Genomic DNA, 19,369 nt, shown 5'->3' with positions numbered 1-19,369 from the left:
TTAATCATATTTATAATCTTGAATTTCATGAATATTGATTAGAAATATTTAACTTTTTTAAGAAATTGTTGTTGCTAGTGTGAATTTCGTGGTTGTGTTAATCTTGTGTTTGACATATTGCATTCGCATAATATCAAAAAGCACTTATGTGATTTTTATTTTTGTGAAAAAACCACTAAGAGAATGCATAGAAGCAGCCACAACCCCTCCTCAACACTTAAATATTAGTTATATGTTGGCTTCATGATTTTTTTTATATATAAAGAATTTATTTTTGTGTTCTCAATTTATCTTATATTTCATATAATTTTTCATAATAATTATATTTACTAAGTTGTTATTTGATAAATGATGAAAAATTAAATACTGAATTTTTAGTATAGAAATTTATAAATATTGAATTTATATTATAAAATTGTTTGGTATATTATCAAAAACGAAAACTACAAATAATCGTATTGTTTGATAATAATATATCTTGATTTTTTAAAATTATTTATTTCATATTTTTATTTAAAAAACATTGATAAGGGAAAAATAATTCAATAATTTCAACACGTTAGAAAGTGTTATGGACAATTGTGAAAAATGGAGTTATTGAAATTTATTTGATGTACCTTTTCTTTTAGTTATTATTTTAATAATTTTATAATACTCTTACATTTAACTATATTATACATTGATTTACCAGAATTAATATTATATATTAGTTTATATGACATTTTAAAGGTTTTAATCTTTTTTAATTTGACCCCGCACTCCAAATTATTTGGCTCTACCACTGTATTTGAGAGAGTTATTTGTAACAATTTGAATTCGATTTTGGAGTTGCAATTATTCATTGGGATAAGTATATTGGGTTTAAGCTAGTAATTGTATTGGGTTAATTGTTACATAAAATCACTCTAAGCGTAACTTTGCGGAATAGAATTGTTGATCTGAGCTACATTAACAAATATTGCATGTTATTTCTCTCCTTACTTTGCTTCTTGTTTTAGTTTGTTATAAACTATTTTGTCCCAACATTTGTTCCAACAAAAGTTAGAACGACAAAGTTAGAATGAAGTGCAAACCGAAGGATTTTTCATTTTCCATTAATCAACCACCGAATGTTGGCCCTCCGGCACCTACTCTTGTTCCTGACCTAATGACTCCTACTCCGTCAGAGTCGTTGATCACTTAGGTTATTCTAGACGAAAAGATATGCATGATACATATCCTATACCGATGTCTTCGTTTTAAATTCTGACCCCAAGTGATGTTGATTTTCCCATTGCCCAAGGCAAAGGTAAATGCCAATGTATCTATCCTCTTTCCAATTTTGTTTTATGCAACCATTTATGTCATTTATCTATTCCTTAATTGCGTCTCTAAACTATATTTCTATTCTTAAAGTAGTTGACTTGAGTCATCCAAATTAAACTTAATTATCATATTCCAAACTTTAAATAGTTAATAATAATTGTATCATACTATGTTTATGTTATTAAAATAAAATTTTCTTATCATTTATATTAATATCTTATATAAATTTTAAAATTATATAGTTACTTTACTATATAACCCTTTACTATAATTTATATAAAAATAATTAAAATGATCTTCATTATATTACATTATATAAAATTTTAAATTTAAATTCAAAATGAATAAATATAAAAACTATTAAAGCATAATATCAATTAAAGGAAATATAAAAAATTTTTATTTGAAAACTTTCTATATGCATTTACATGTGAATTATTTACAATATAATTATTATAATATTTTATAATAAAATATTATTAATTAATTTGATGTAATACGTTAAAAAACGTACAATTTGTAGTTTAATTATAAGTTTATTTTAAAATTATAATTATAATATAACTAAATAATCTATTTTCAATTAGGTATTATAAAAATGATATATATAACTTTTTACTAATATTTTTAAAAAAATTCAAGATCTAAAACAACAGGAGTTGAAAATAATTATGAGTTAACATATTAATAATTTTTAATCTAAAAAATGCAATTTAATGAATTGACCTATTAAATACTACATTACAAACCTTAAACTTTGGTATTAAAAATTATGTATGTATTCAACAATTTATTTATATACTTTTCAAATATCTATGGTGTACAATTATAGCATTTTACTACAATTTTATATGTTACTATTGTGTTATTAATCATTTACTTCTATTTATTAATAATTTATTTTATATTATTTATCCTATTTTACTATTTTATAATTATTTAATTTTAGTTAAGAAGTTTATTATATGTTATGAATAAATTATATAGATAATTATATAATAATTTGAGGAGCTTGGACTCAATCACCCAACTATTAAAATACCAATTTGGGCGATAATATTAACAACATAAAATTTGGGTCACCTAAGTATTAAAAATTAGGCATAATGTCAAAAATAACCTCTAACATTTGGCTATTTGATCACTTTAACGCTTTATGTTTTTTTTAAGCATTTAACACCTAACTTTTTTTTTGTCAAATTGATCTATTTCTAACAGACATGCTAATGTGGCCATAAGTTAAGTAACGATCAACATTAACCGCTGATGTGATAGTCCAAATATAATTAAATGCTAACGTAGTACCATTTTGTCTCATATGTCATGTTAGTAAATGATTTTAAAATTATTAAAATTATTTTAAAATCATCATCATAGTCATCGTCTCTTCTTCTCCATTGCTTCTTTCCATCGTTCACCGTTTCTACTTCTTCATTACCGATTTTCTGGGTTTTATTAGTGAATAGATCTGGGGGCAACTTAGGATAAAAAGCTTATTAAAGCATAATTTAATTGTTGTATATATATTTTTTGAATTGCTTTTGTGTCGATTACTGTTTTGTGTTGTATTTTCCCACCTGCATTTGCTATGTTTTTTTTAGTCTTTACCAAATTTCAAACCCTTAAAATTTGAAGCTCCGAGTTGAGTTCCGAAAATGCTCGCATTTAGATGCTAGAAGCAGATTTGGAAACAAAGAAAAAAAATCAGATTTTGAACTTTAAACTATGGGTGTTGGTAACAAACCCTAGAACACAAAAAGAAAGCGAGGAAGGAAAGGAGATCTAACCTTGAAATTATGAAACCAAGCCTTGTCAGTAGTAGATCTCGAGGTCGTGAACACAGTGAGTCGAGAAATTTTGGTCAATGAGTTTAGGGAAAAGAGGGACTGAAGGAAAATTCGAACGAGGTTTAACCGATCTAGCCTTGTAAGCATAAATTTGTAAGTTTCCTTTTGAGTGGCATATATGGTTGCTTGCTTATATGGTTGGACGTTATTATTTTGTTAATGAAATTTTGAAGTTATATTGACGATTGTCTCAAAAGATTGGAGGGGGAAATATTGTTCCATCTAGAAGCAACAGTAAAAGTGACAAGCTTGAGGATAGACATTGAACTAGTGGCGATCAATGGTGTTAAATTATCAGACAATTGTGTTGTTGATGAAGCAACAGTAAAGCTACAGATTTGAATGATTAGAGATGGAAAAGTATGCAACTTAGGGGATACATTTTGGGCCTGGACGAACAACTTTTTTTTCCATTGCAGATTTGAATTATTGTTTTTTTAATAATTTTGAAATCATTTGTTGACATAGCATATAAAATAGATTAATGTCATGTTAGCATTTAATTATATTTGGACCGCCACATCAATGGTTAATGTTGAACGTTAGTCAACTATTGATCACGTAAACATGTCCGTTAAAAATAGATTAATTTGAAAAAAAAATTTAAGTGTTAAAATGCTCAAAAAAATATAGAGGACTAAAGTGACCAAACAACCAAACGCTAGGACTATTTTTGACATTATGCCTAAAAACTAACGATTAGATAACGTGGTAGTGTCATGATACCTATAGATGATGCGTGGTATTATTATGTACTTGAATATAATTTTTAAATTAAAAGAAAATAAATAATACTTTTCACCCATAATTTTTGAAAATTTTTATTTAGTATAAATAAAAGAACAAAATTACATCTATATAAATCAATTTATTGATGATATACCACAAATTTTATAATATCAAGATTTAATTTAATAAATAATTACAATATTTACAAATAAAAATACTACTTTAAAATAATAATATTGTAATAAATAACGGATGGTATAGTTATTAATAATTCATAACAAAGTAGTAAATTAAAATAAATAAGAAAATAGTCATAAATGTCATCATTAAAATGTTAATATTTGCATAAGCTATTAATAAGCTTTTATATATTTATAAATGTCTATCATTAACATTATATTGATTTTGCAAGTTAATTCACGAATCTTAGATCATTAAATTGCATGTTTCAGTATTGCAAAATATTTCAAAATAAAATTATTAGCCATTAATAGAATATATAATGAAAAATATTTATAGTAAATTTTTAATTAAAATAATTATTATTATAAAATGATAATGCATGATGCACGATGAATGATATTAGTAGCAAACCATTAATAAATTAGTATACTTTGATAACAAAAAGAAGTAAATTACATAAATATATATATGACCACTCAGTGATTTTTATTTGACATCAAACTATCACATTAATTTATTTAAGTGCCAAAGTTACGGATGCTGAAATCATTTAGTTTTTAGTTACTAATGGTGTAACCTCCTCAATTCAGCCTAAACATTAAATCCGAATTCAGAAGATTATATTAGTCACAGTTCAAAGATAACTTATTATAGACCATGAATAATAAAATAAATCGAATAATGAGCCTAAAGTGAATGTATAATTAAAAGTTGAGCCGAGACCCACTTGATGTTGTGCTCGCATCCTAACCTAGTAGATTATCTGAAAAGATGGAAACTAAAAGGGAGTGAGCTATAAAGCTCAATCTGAGTTCCATCACAAGATAATCTGTAATATCCTGATTTTGGGCCTAGTCGGAATAGTGGTTTCGTGACCACAAAATCCGAGATAGAAATAATTATTTTATGATTATTTTAAGTTCTATGATATGATTGCATGATTGTGTGAAAATTTCGTGAAGAAATTTTATGCATAAAGTGCTTAAATTGAAATTAGGGACTAAATCGAATAATTTGCAAAACTTGTATTCTAGAAGTTTCTAGTATGAAATTGTTTTGAAATATTAATTAGGAGGTCTTAAATAGAAATTTTACCAATTTCTAAGTCTATGGACAAAAATTGGACATGGATGGAATTTTGGAAAGTTTAGTAGTAAGGGCATTTTGGTCATTTAGGGTAAAATGAATTAAAATACAAAATTAAAAGTCAATTTTGCTCATCTTCAACCCCATGGCCGAATATAGCAAGGAGAAACCATGGCTAGGGTTTTCAAGCTTCCAAGCTCGATTGTAAGTCCATTCTAGCCCTGCTTTTCAAGTTCTTTACGTTTTGGAGTCCCTAGCTCGATTAAGCTTATGCTAGCAATAATTTAACCTAGGGTTTATATTTGGAAAAATACCCATAGGTGAAATTTGTGTATTTTGGTGTTTTATGATAGCATATGAGGTTTTAAATTATGTTAGACAACTTGTGCTACTCGGTTTTAAGCTTAAAACTAGCAAAAGGGCTTAATCGGTAAAAATACCTTATAGTCATAAGTACATGTTAGAGTGAGAATTTGATGTTGCCATAGAAGGAAAAATGATCGGCATGTCATAAAACATAAGAAAATAGGCTGAAGTTTAATTTACGAGCTTTGGGGCAAAAGTGTAAATACGTTAAAAGTTTAGGGCAAAAGCGTAATTTTGCCAAAATATGTTTTTGGGTCAATTTGAATAATTTGAGTCCTAATTATACTATATTTTAAATGATAGAGCAAGGAAAACTGAAATTCGGGCTAAAATGGGGAAAATATCAAGTTGTGGACGAAATGGTAAAAGTAGCCATTTTCGCATACGAGGTAAGTTCATATGTAAATGTTGGTGACATAGTTATTATTTTAAATGTTTTAATGTTATTTAAATGATATGGTAATTATCATGAAATATTATACTGTGATAATTGTTTGTTAATATGTCAAATTATGTGATATACTTGGAAAATGTGAAATACTACCGAGTATCGGTAACGGCATTCCGTAGAAGATGGTTGAGACACATGATTGGGAAAAAGGTCCCGTTGAACCTTAGGAATGGATTAGGATACAAGTGACATATCACTAGGATGGTTGAGCATCCGAACTCGTTGAGTTGAGTCCGAGTTCACTTATGGATGCAAATGTCCGAACTCGTTGAGTTGAGTCCGAGTTCGTGAGATGTAACTAGGCATCTGAACTCGTTGAGTTGAGTCCGAGTTCACTCATGGATGCGAACACCCAAGCTCGTTGAGTTGAGTCCGAGTTCGCTTATGGGCGGGTTACATAGTAGCTTGGCTACATATGTGGCACTTATGTGCAAACTTTCCATGTATCCGAATTATATTCCGATGTGTTCAACGGGTAAAGTTCTACTCAAATGGAGGAATACTCAAGATGAAAGGGACATATTGGTAAGTGTTGTGAAATGGATACTTTGAACAGGTATGTACTTAACCCTCGGGTTGAAAACTCGATATAACAACAATATGGTAAGATGATAAATGAAAATGTGATATGAATGTCTTGGTGATAATTATGCAAATGATGTTTTATGTTTGCTTATATGGTTATGTCACTTGCTATTTGCATGTGAACTTATTAAGCACTTATGCTTACTCCCTCATTTTCATTCCTTGTAGTTTTGACAAGCCAGCTCGGAAATCGGGAACAGTCGGAGGCTCGCTCACACTATCCGTATACCATCTTGGCATAATGGCTTGTATATTTTGAGTATGGCATGTATAGCATTATAATCATTTTGTATATATGGTCTTATGATATGGTTATTGAGTGGTATGGAAATGCTTGGTAATGATTAGCCATTGGAATGGCTAATCATGATCATATTTGGTGTTATGTATGTCAAATTGCTAGCTAATCCATGGAAACCATGAAATAGGTAAAATTTACCATAAAATAGATTCAGATAGCAGTGGTGACGTGAATTTGAAAAATCACGAAAAATATTATAAATGGAATTAAATAATGAATAAGTTATAGAATCGAAGCTTGATAAGTCTATTTTCATATGGAAGAAGCAAAACAGGTATATGAGCCATATTTTATGAGATGTTTAAATTTTTGTGAAACAGGGCCAGAACGATTTCTGGATCCCCTGTTCTGACTTTGGAAATTCACAATAAATTTTAAAAAGATAATTAGAAGTCATGCTTTATATGTACAGATTCCTTATTGAGTCTAGTTTTATTAGAGACAAATGGAATAGTCATTGAAGCTCTGTACAAGGAGATATCTGATTCGTAATACACAAAGGTCAGAGTAGTCGAACCCTGAAACAGGGGAGACTTTAACTAATAAACTGTACTAATTGGCCCAACCAAAAATTCTAGAAAAAAATTAGTAGATAGATATATGAGTCTAGTTTCAGTAAAAATTTATGGAATTGGATTTTTAGTTTCGGAACTCGAGATATGATTTTTAAAGCGACTGTGATGCAGTTAGCCAGCTTGTTTGGAAATTTTAAATTGAATTGTATGAGCTGTTTAAGTAATGAATTAAGTCTGTTAACACCTCGTGTTCGACTCCGAAAATGGTCTCGGGCATGGGGCATTACATTTGGTGGTATCAGAGCAGGTTTAGTCTGTTCTCGGACTAACCTAGCATGTGTAAAATTTTAGCTATACATGCCACTGATCTGTGATAGTGTAATGTCTTCCGACGCGTATGAGTACCGTCTTATTTAGACAGGGTACTCTCCAACCGAGCTGAGCTGACCATGTTCAATGTTATGTGAAGGTATTTGAGTAAAATTATGATTATGATAAGTCTCGGTTCAGAAAAGTATGAATAAAGGTTTATGATACATATGTGATAAATATTCATATTTGCTTAATGCTCATATGATGTAGTGTATGTGGCTTACTTGATAAGATGAATAGAATAAATAGAAAGTAGTAGAGGTATGAATAAAAGTCATAATATTATGATATGAATGAAAATGTCCTTGTCTTGATTTGGACGTCGAATGTTGATGAATGCTAATGATATATAATTTTTATGAGATAAAGGATTATAATGAAATGAACTTATCTATGTTAAATTGTTGGACTGAATTATATGATTGTAATGATATGTACATGATGATACACGAAATGAAAGTTTTGATTGTGATGCAAATATCTATGTTTGTTTGGTCTTATATGATGTCATGAGCATGACTTAATTTAATTAAATGAATGGATAAGTAAAGCTATCTAGAAAACATAGAATGTATGCAAAAGTATATTGTCTAAATGGACAATAGGAAAATTTGTGTAAGCCAACATGAATTTTGCATTGCCTGAATGAATGACATGATTTTGATGATGTTGCTATGATGATGGGAGTTATGTCATATGTGTATGTATAAGAAAGTCGAGTCAGGGGTTATGATGGGAGTTATGTCATACGTGTATGTATAAAAAAGTCGAGTCAGAGGTCCTACAACCCCTCCTCCTTACCGAAGTGGTACTTATAATAGAATTTCATGAGATTTGTATTGAATAAGTTTCTGGTTGAGAACCCAAAGAGTACAGTGATAGAATAATTATAAGTATGATTAGAGATTGAAAATGAGCTGATAAGTAAAGTCAGAGCCAGTAAAGTATCGGATTGACGTAAAGATTATTGGAGTTATGCACTGTCCCAGTTAGAAAAGGAATTCTCCTTGGTAAACCGAATTACTTAGGTGCAAGGTCGAGAAAAGTGTAAATCGAAATTTATTCAGAATTGGCCTTCTTTAGTGAATGGTTTAATATGAAATTTGTGACGGCAAAACTAGTTGGGGAAATGATAATTGAAATGTGAACTATCTGAGTGTGAAAGTTATGACTGGACAGATTTAGCAGTCTCTTTTGAGATGTTCTATGTGTTTACCCGTTCTCAAAAATATTTCTATGGCTATTGATCTTCTGAAGAAATTCTTGTTCTATGGGAATGTCTTCTAATTCTGGTGTTGGATGAAAGCATTGGTAGTCTGACTGGTTTATAATTTATATTGCACTATTTCATCGGGAATTCTATTTCATTTCGTCTGATAAGAATTGATGAGAGAATACGTAAGATATTATGTTTCTGTTTCTTCTACTTGATGCTTCATCTGATATATATGTATGGGAAGATATATTGTTCTTGTTATATTTGATTCCAATGGGATTAAATGATGTTTTCTTTTGGACTTTCTTTCTTTGAAGAATTATCGGGGTATTCTGTATTTTCTCTATGAGTTTGGTTTTTTATTCTCCGGCATAGTATCGTATCTTGGGTTTCTTTATCCTGGATCTCTTTATTCTGGATTTCTTTATTCGGTTTTCTTGTTATCTTTGTTCCATAATTTGTCAATTATGACTCATGTTCGAAGTACGTTCTTCAGCTCGTGATAATCATGCCAAATATGACTATACTTCTAATTTGATCTTGGTAATGTGGTGATTTTAGTATTTGGGTTTTTTCTAATTTCTGTGTAAGGATTTGACATCAGTAAAGGCATAAGTGATAAAAGCGCGAGTTTCAGTCGGTATGGTGAATTATTTATTTGAAAGATTTCATGTGACAATTATTTCAGGATTATTTTTCCCAAGTCTGATAATAAAATTTCATTTTGTACGGATAAAAGAGTAAATAGTTTGAACGAGAAGTGTATATTTATTAGAAAAGAGTTGGATATTAGTTTAAGTCACTACGAATGATAAGGTTTTCGTCTTGTGAAAGCTGAAAAGTTTATTACATGTTGACAGAGTTCAGATAGATGAGAATATTGGTAACCGAAGCGTCTGAACTAGACTAGTCTACATTGAGCAAAGACTTCGACTTTCAAGAATGTCTTGTTGTATGAATTGTGATGTGTTTCAAGACAGTGAGGTAATGTGATAGTTTAGAGCATTCGATGTTACATAAAATCGGAGTTGTTAAAGAGGTTAAAGCCGAGCATTGGGATCTATCAAAATTATCCTTGTCAGTGTTGATATTGGGATGGAAATGAGAAGGATTATTCTTGAGGCCATATCAGAATTATTTCTATGGCGGAAAGAGGAAAATGTGATGTATCCTATTGTTAAATGTTTGGCGCGATCTATAAATCATATATGTATTGAATGAATTCCTACTTGTCAGATTCATGGAATTTCAGGTCTCTTTGATTGTTGGATTTCTTGGAATTCCGGTCTCCATTAAATCAAGTTGAGATCCGGGTTTTATGTCATGATATCATGGGAAACTGAGAAGGCTTGAAAATTTAAGAACAGTTGAGAGTTGAGACTGTAAGCTTTCAGATCATATGAGAAATTAAAGAGATGTATTGGAGGTACAGTCTAAGTGAAAGTTCTTTGGCACGAATATGAGATTAAAAGTGAAGACCACTTTTTCGGTAAGATTTTCGGGACGAAAATCCCTAAAGGGGAGAGTTGTAATATCTCGATTTTGGGCCTAGTCGGAATAGTGGTTTCGTGACCACAAAATCCGAGATAGAAATAATTATTTTATGATTATTTTAAGTTCTATGATATGATTGCATGATTGTGTGAAAATTTCGTGAAGAAATTTTATGCATAAAGTGCTTAAATTGAAATTAGGGACTAAATCGAATAATTTGCAAAACTTGTATTCTAAAAGTTTCTAGTATGAAATTGTTTTGAAATATTAATTAGGAGGTCTTAAATAGAAATTTTACCAATTTCTAAGTCTATGGACAAAAATTGGACATGGATGGAATTTTTGGAAAGTTTAGTAGTAAGGGCATTTTGGTCATTTAGGGGTAAAATGAATTAAAATACAAAATTAAAAGTCAATTTTGCTCATCTTCAGCCCCATGGCCGAATATAGCAAGGAGAAACCATGGCTAGGGTTTTTCAAGCTTCCAAGCTCGATTGTAAGTCCATTCTAGCCCGCTTTTCAAGTTCTTTACGTTTTGGAGTCCCTAGCTCGATTAAGCTTATGCTAGCAATAATTTAACCTAGGGTTTATATTTGGAAAAATACCCATAGGTGAAATTTGTGTATTTTGGTGTTTTATGATAGAATATGAGGTTTTAAATTATGTTAGACAACTTGTGCTACTCGGTTTTAAGCGAAAACTAGCAAAAGGGCTTAATCGGTAAAAATACCTTATAGTCATAAGTACATGTTAGAGTGAGAATTTGATGTTGCCATAGAAGGGAAAAATGATCGTCATGTCATAAAACATAAGAAAATAGGCTGAAGTTTAATTTACGAGCTTTGGGGCAAAAGTGTAAATACGCAAAAGTTTAGGGGCAAAACTGTAATTTTGCCAAAATATGTTTTTGGGTCAATTTGAATAATTTGAGTCCTAATTATACTATATTTTAAATGATAGAGCAAGGAAAACTGAAATTCGGGCTAAAATGGGGAAATATCAAGTTGTGGACGAAATGGTAAAAGTAGCCATTTTCGCATACGAGGTAAGTTCATATGTAAATGTTGGTGACATAGTTATTATTTTAAATGTTTTAATGTTATTTAAATGATATGGTAATTATTATGAAATATTATACTGTGATAATTGTTTGTTAATATGTCAAATTATGTGATATACTTGGAAAATGTGAAATACTACCGAGTATCAGAATTGCATTCCGTAGAAGATGGTTGAGACACATGATTGGGAAAAAGGTCCCGTTGAACCTTAGGAATGGATTAGGATACAAGTGACATATCACTAGGATGGTTGAGCATCCGAACTCGTTGAGTTGAGTCCGAGTTCACTTATGGATGCAAATGTCCGAACTCGTTGAGTTGAGTCCGAGTTCGTGAGATGTAACTAGGCATCCGAACTCGTTGAGTTGAGTCCGAGTTCACTCATGGATGCGAACGCCCAAGCTCGTTGAGTTGAGTCCGAGTTCGCTTATGGGCGGGTTACATAGTAGCTTGGCTACATATGTGGCACTTATGTGCAAACTTTCCATGTATCCGAATTATATTCCGATGTGTTCAACGGGTAAAGTTCTACTCAAATGGAGGAATACTCAAGATGAAAGGGACGTATTGGTAAGTGTTGTGAAATGGATACTTTGAACAGGTATGTACTTAACCCTCGGGTTGAAAACTCGATATAACAACAATATGGTAAGATGATAAATGAAAATGTGATATGAATGTCTTGGTGATGATTATGCAAATGATGTTTTATGTTTGCTTATATGGTTATGTCACTTGCTATTTGCATGTGAACTTATTAAGCATTTATGCTTACTCCCTCATTTTCATTCCTTGTAGTTTTGACAAGCCAGCTCGGAAATCGGGAACGGTCGGAGGCTCGCTCACACTATCCGTATACCATCTTGGCATAATGGCTTGTATATTTTGAGTATGGCATGTATAGCATTATAATCATTTTGTATATATGGTCTTATGATATGGTTATTGAGTGGTATGGAAATGCTTGGTAATGATTAGCCATTGGAATGGCTAATCATGATCATATTTGGTGTTATGTATGTCAAATTGCTAGCTAATCCATGGAAACCATGAAATAGGTAAAATTTACCATAAAATAGATTCAGATGGCAGTAGTGACGTGAATTTTAAAAATCACTAAAAATATTATAAATGGAATTAAATAATGAATAAGTTATGGAATCGAAGCTTGATGAGTCTATTTTCATATGGAAGAAGCGGAACAGGTATATGAGCCATATTTTATGAGATGTTTAAATTTTTGTGAAACAGAGCTAGAACAATTTCTGGATCCCCTGTTCTGACTTTGGAAATTCACAATAAATTTTAAAAAGATAATTAGAAGTCATGCTTTATATGTACAGATTCCTTATTGAGTCTAGTTTTATTAGAGACAAATGAAATAGTCATTGAAGCTCTGTACAGGGAGATATCTGATTCGTAATACACAAAGGTCAGAGTAGTCGAACCCTGAAACAGGGGAGACTTTAACTAATAAACTGTACTAATTGGCCCAACCAAAAATTCTAGAAAAAAATTAGTAGATAGATATATGAGTCTAGTTTCAGTAAAAATTTACGGAATTGGATTTTTAGTTTCGGAACTCGAGATATGATTTTTAAAGCGACTGTGATGCAGTTAGCCAGCTTGTTTGGAAATTTTAAAATGAATTGTATGAGCTGTTTAAGTAATGAATTAAGTCCGTTAACACCTCGTGTTCGACTCTGGAAATGGTCTCGGGCATGGGGCGTTACATAATCGGTGTAACCGATTAGCATACAAAATCACACATCATATAATAACTCGCAATAGAAGTTTCAAAATATTGAATTAACATATCATATCATCTCTGATTTCTGAAAATCGTTTGCACATACTCTGTGAATGCAACACAGTTTCAGAATTAACAGTAAAGATCTTACCCCACCACTACACACTATAATAAGAGTTCCCCAGACCTCATTCATCCCTACACCTGAGTTGTGGTTAAACCATATAAGTTACAAGTTAATAGTTGCCAGATAGATGTGAATACACAATATAATTGCAGATAAAAGTTGGCAGGTCATGGGTGGGCAAACCATCAGTGTTGGAGGGTTGTGAGTTCACAACATAATTGTATATGAAAGCTACCAAATGTATGTGGATAAACCACCAGATTTGTAAATTAAGAATATGTTAGAACTTCCTCTTCAAATCTTCCTGCCCCATGCAATGCAATATGGCATATTTATAACAGATCAAAATGAAAGTGAATAATATGCTTATGATAGACCGGTAAGGTAGCTATAACATACCCCTAACTAATCATTATAATAGCATATGACATACTTATAATGGTTTTGATTTAATGGTATCATAAGGCATGTTGTAAGTACATTCACAAATTTCAATACAATAGATTTATATATATTGTTCACATATTATGCGTATAGGTATAATACTAATTCAATCATTCAGACATTGGATTCTAACATTAATTAAATTATCAGGACTCAATTGTATACAATTAAACACTAAAAATAGTTCGGGAAACATTCAAGGACTATATTGCATAAAACATAAAATTTTAGGAAAAATTATTAAATTTGAGAATCAGAGGACACATAATTGTGTGACCGGACCGTGTGGGAAGCCCTAGACCATGTAGAGGGGTTACACGGTCGTGTGGCTAGGCTATGTAATAGACTAAAGTCGTGTGGAAATTGCAAAATTAAGCCGTAGGGGAGCACAGCTGTGTAGAGGGCCCTAAGCTGTATGAGAATTGAATTTCCTAGGGGTTTTAAGGGAAACATGGTCGTGTGAGGGGGTCATATGGCCCACACGTATGGCCCATAAGCCAGTATGGCTGGCCATGTGGCCTTATCCTAAGGCGATTTACCCCGATTTTCTTGTAAAGAAACACACACTTGTCTCTAGGATCTCGAGTGATGTTCCTCATGTTCAAGTTTGATTTGAGGTACCTAATGTAACAGCCCAATTTAGGGACTAGTCGGAATAGTGGCCTTGGGACCACAAATATGAAGTTGGAGAAATTATTTTATTATTATTTTGGAGTCATAGCATGTTTATATTAGTACATGAAAAATTTGGAGAGTTAATTTTGACGTTTGTGAACCCGATTATGAAAAAGGATTAAATCGCATAAAGTGTAAAAGTCCTAAATTGATATCTAAAGGTGTTAAATAGCTAGAGAAACTAAATTTGGGGCCTTTAAAAGGTAATTAGACCCCTATAAATAGGGTGGCCGGCCATAGGAGACATGTGTGGTCAAAAATTTCAATTTTTGGTGGATTAGGTGACCAATTTTGACTAAAATAGAAAATAGAAAAAGGAAATGATATCACCCTATTTCCCATTTCTTCTTAGCTGAAAATATCAGCCATTGTTGGGGTTTTAAGCTTCAAAAATTTTCAGCAACTTGAAGCACTCACAAGTAAGTGATCCTAATGGCTTTTCTAAAATATTTTTGTACTTTTGAGACCATTAAAGCATGAGTTTTCAAATAAGGGTGCTATCTTGCAAAATGATCAAGAGTTTACGGTTTTTCCATGAAATAATTTGTGTTGTTTTCTGAGTTTTTATGGAAGAAAATGAGTCTTGTTTGTCTTATAAACAACTTTTGTGAAAGGTGTTAGAATGAAAACACCTAAAGGGACCATTTTGCATAAGTTGTAAAATAAGTGATAAGTGTGTGAAATAGTGGAAATTTTAGGTTTCTATAAGAGTAAAAAGAGTTCAGATAAGCTTAAGAGGCAAATAAATTCGATAAAAATCAATTTTCGGGCATAGGGGTAAAATGGTCATTTTGCCCAAAGTCTAGGGGCAAAATGGTCATTTTACCAAAAATGTGAATTTTCAATTTCCTAATTGTAATTAGTAACTAAACGAATGTATTTTGCTAATATAGATCAAGAATTGTCAAATCCGAACCAAGACAGAGGGAAAGCCAAGCAAGTCGACTAAACTGTATAGTCACTACATTTTGAAATCTGAGGTAAGTTGCATGTAAATAATATAACTACATTTCTACTATTTGTATTTAAATTTTCATTGAATAGATATGGCATGAATTGCTTGATTTCGAGATTGAGAATATGTAATGATCATTGAGATGGTAGAATTCCCGTTAGGACCTTAGGAAGTAAACCAGATATTCATGCCGTATCACTTAGGTTATGTGTGAGCTAGTGTAAGACATGTCTGGGACATGCATCGGCCACATTATGAGAGCCATTGTAAGACCATGTCTGGGACATGGCATTGACATTGAGACGAGTACTAGTGTAAGACATGTCTGGGATATGCATCAGCCTCGGGACGTAAGCCAGTATAAGACATGTCTAGGACATGCATTGACTACGAGATGTGTCAGTCTAAAACTATGTATGGGACATGGCATCGGCATGGTTATGTGAGAGCTAGTGTAAGACCATGCCTGGTACATGGCATCAGCCTCGAAGATGACAGCCAGTGTAAACCATGTCTGGGACATGAATCGACACTTTACCCATGATTGAGGCCTATGGAATATCCGGTAGTGTTCCGAATGGTTCAACAACGAGATTTATAAATTTAAGTTAATGAGAAAAGTATAACCGTGTTGTGAGTATTACAGGTACCTAAGTGATACATATGTATAAGTGTGAACTCATTGTATATGCTATGTGAGTATGGAGTAAAGAGTAAGTCATGCTTATGCCCACTTTGGTATCATAAGTTGTTGGTAAATTGTAGACTTATTGTTGTATATTTATTTATATGCAACTTACTAAGCTTTATACTTACTCCATTTCCTTTCCATTTCTTTCAGTGCCGCCTAACTAGCTCAAAGATCACCGGAAGTCAGAGATATCGATCACACTATTAGCCGAAACATTCAGTATAGTTGGATTTATATTTTTGAATATGGCATGTATAGGATTAGAACTTATTATTTTGAGTCTTGGAGATTTGGCCAAATGTGTTGGCTTAGGATAGATCCCACACTTAGTATTAAGCCATGAATGATGGCTAATATTTATTTTGAGTTTATAAAAGTTGTATCTACATGGTTGAATGAATGTCTATTGTGGCTGATTTGATTTTGGAAATTATGCTTGTTTTGGTATTGACTGGTATTTGCGTGAAAATAGGTATGCAACGGTGGCAATGAGGTTTGGTAAATAATCTTATATTGCCCACACGGGTAGACACACGGGCGTGTGTCTAGGCCTTGTGTGACACACAGTCAGCCCTATGGGCTTATGGTCCGGCCGTGTGACCCCTGTACGTAAAAATTTCAAGTTACTATGCATGATAATAAACACACGGGCAGAGACACAGTTGTGTGTCTCAGCCGTGTGGAAGACACGGCCTAGTACACGGATGTGTGCCTTGGCCGTGTGTCAATTTAGGAATGCTAACGTCAGAAACAGAATACCCAAGTTTTTGCACATGGGTTAAGACACGGACGTGTCGTGGTCGTGTGAGGGACACGGGACATTGACACGGGCGTGTGTCTAGCCGTGTGAAAGCCCTTATAGGTGTGAATTAGAATTTAATTCCACACAGGTGTGGGACATGGGTGTGTCCCAGGGTGCTTAGGCCGTGTTAGCCACACAGACCATCAGCACGACCATGTCGAAATGGCTACATGGGCGTGTTACCCTTCCACACGGGCGCATGCCCTATTTGAAGGCAAATTTCTTAAGGTTGGTTTAAGGACCCAGAATGGTTCCGAATAGTTTTTAACGGTCGATTTGGGGCTCTAGGCCCATAATAAGAAGTTTAAAGTAGAAATTGAAAAAGTTTTATTTTGGACCAAGTCTCGGTGACTTGAGACTGTTTGTATGCATGAGATAAGGTTAGGTAATGCCTCGTACTCCGACCCAGCGTGGGTTACGGGTATAGGGTGTTACACCTAAATTGAGTTCTTCAAATGATATTTGTGCAATAATTAATAACGGTTTTCAAGATTTACCACGATCTTCAAGAATTCGACAAAAAACTGTAAAAGATTTTATTAATCGGGTGGAAGATTAGTGTGGGGACCATGATATTACAAAATATGAAATTCAATTGACGAAACAAGGCACTTACCGATTATTGTCAAGGTTAGAGATGAAATTGAAGGCGTTACACTAAACCGATAGAAAGAACGGGTTGAACGGAGATTGATTTCAAATTCAAGATGCAAAAATATTTTCAGCAATATAAAGAAAATATTTGCAAAGGAGAAGATGGGAAAGAATAGAGAGAAGAAATAGGGAAAAGAAAGTAAATTTTAGTTTAATTGGAAAAGAAAACTATAATTTTATTATGATTAGGAAAGAGATTAAATACCTAGTGTTTTCAAACTTTAGGGGTTGTTTGGGTAATTAATTCATTTTGGTGAAAATAAAAAGGGAAATGGGGAGAAAGAGTAATGCGGATTGAACTTAGAATTAATGGGAAAGGAAGAGTGCTTAACCATTATGTTACTGCCCATATTTAATAAGTTTTTACTACATTTAACATATTAATTCTAAAAAAAATAAAAGGAATTTTAAAAATATAAAAATTTTCAAAACTCATTGTTATCTAAATCGGACCGGATGGACTAAGAACCAGTTGGGATATCAGCTCGATGAGAGGCAAAAAAATCAGCTGACTCGCAAACATGGTATAAATTGGTTAAATCGAGCTAAAAATTGATTGAATCTACAGTTGAACCGATTTCAAACTAGTCTGACCAATGGATTCTCAAAACGACTGACCTGACCGGTTCAAAGAAAATAAATTATTAAAAATAAAAAAAATTATAAAAGTCGATTCAACTAGTTTTTAGCCCAGTTCAACCAATCTGTACTGGTTTGGGGTTAATTGTTTTTAAAATTTTAAAATATTTTAGCTTTCAACATTTACAATTTTTTGTCAATTTGGTCATTACCCTTTAAAAGTACAAAAAAATGAAAATTTTTAAAATTATTTTTTCTTTTTTAAATAAAACATAAAATTTATAGTTTAAAAATTCAAAATTTTATAATTTTTAAAAATAAAATATACATGAAAAATTTTAAAAAATCTTTAAAATTCAAAATAAATAAAAATAATTTTAAAAATATAAAAATTCCAAAGTTCATTGTTATCTAAATCGAACAAGATGAACCGAGAACCGATTGGGATATCAATCCGGTAAGAGGCAAAAAACTGGTTGACCCGCAAACATGATACGGACTGGTTGAACCGAGCTAAAAAAATCAATTGAATTGACAGTTAAACCGATTTCAAGCTAGCCTGATTAATGGGTTCTGAAAACGACGGGTCCAACCGGTTCAATGCAATTAAATTATTAAAAAATTATAAAAATCAATTAAACTAGTTTTTAGACGGATTCAACCAGTCCATATCGGTTCACATGTTAACTGGCTTTTAAAATTTTAAAACTATTTTAGCCTTCAACATTTACAATTTTTGTTGTCAATTTGGTCCTTACCGTGAAATTTTTTTAAACAAAAATTTAAAAATATTCATATTTTAAAAAATTAACAAATTATAATTTTTGAAACATAAAAAAATATATGAAAGTTTTTTAAAAATATATAAAAATTTAATGTTATTTAAACTGAATCAGATAGGTTGGATCAAGAACCCGGCTGGGGTATCGATCCAAAGAGAGGTAAAAAACTAGCTAACCTGCGAATTGATACAGGCTTGTTGAACGAGTTAAAAAACTAGTTGAACTTATTTTTATAATTTTAATTTTAATATTTTATTTGCTTTGAGTCGATCGGACTAGTTGTTCTAAGAATCAATTGGTCAGACCAATTCAAAATCGATTCAACTACCGATTCAACTGGTTTTTAGCTCGGTTCAACTAATTTGTATTGGTTCGCGAGTCAACCATTTTTTTACTTCT

The 19,369-nt window shown here is 31.9% G+C and overlaps 1 long non-coding RNA gene across 1 annotated transcript; it reads right to left on the bottom strand.

Moving 5' to 3' along the window:
* Nucleotides 1–2,859: 2,859 nt before the first annotated feature.
* On the bottom strand, nt 2,860–3,661 carry LOC128282445 (uncharacterized). Its single transcript, XR_008272713.1, has 2 exons — nt 3,093–3,661; nt 2,860–2,977 (listed from the first exon to the last, which is right to left on the bottom strand). It is a non-coding gene; the product is annotated as an uncharacterized LOC128282445 (long non-coding RNA).
* Nucleotides 3,662–19,369: the final 15,708 nt, after the last annotated feature.

This window comes from Gossypium arboreum, chromosome 10 (assembly GCF_025698485.1).
Source record: "Gossypium arboreum isolate Shixiya-1 chromosome 10, ASM2569848v2, whole genome shotgun sequence".
Taxonomy (NCBI): Eukaryota; Viridiplantae; Streptophyta; class Magnoliopsida; order Malvales; family Malvaceae; genus Gossypium; species Gossypium arboreum.
Note: the sequence above shows the minus strand (reverse complement) of the source record. Positions and strands in the feature narration are given on the sequence as shown.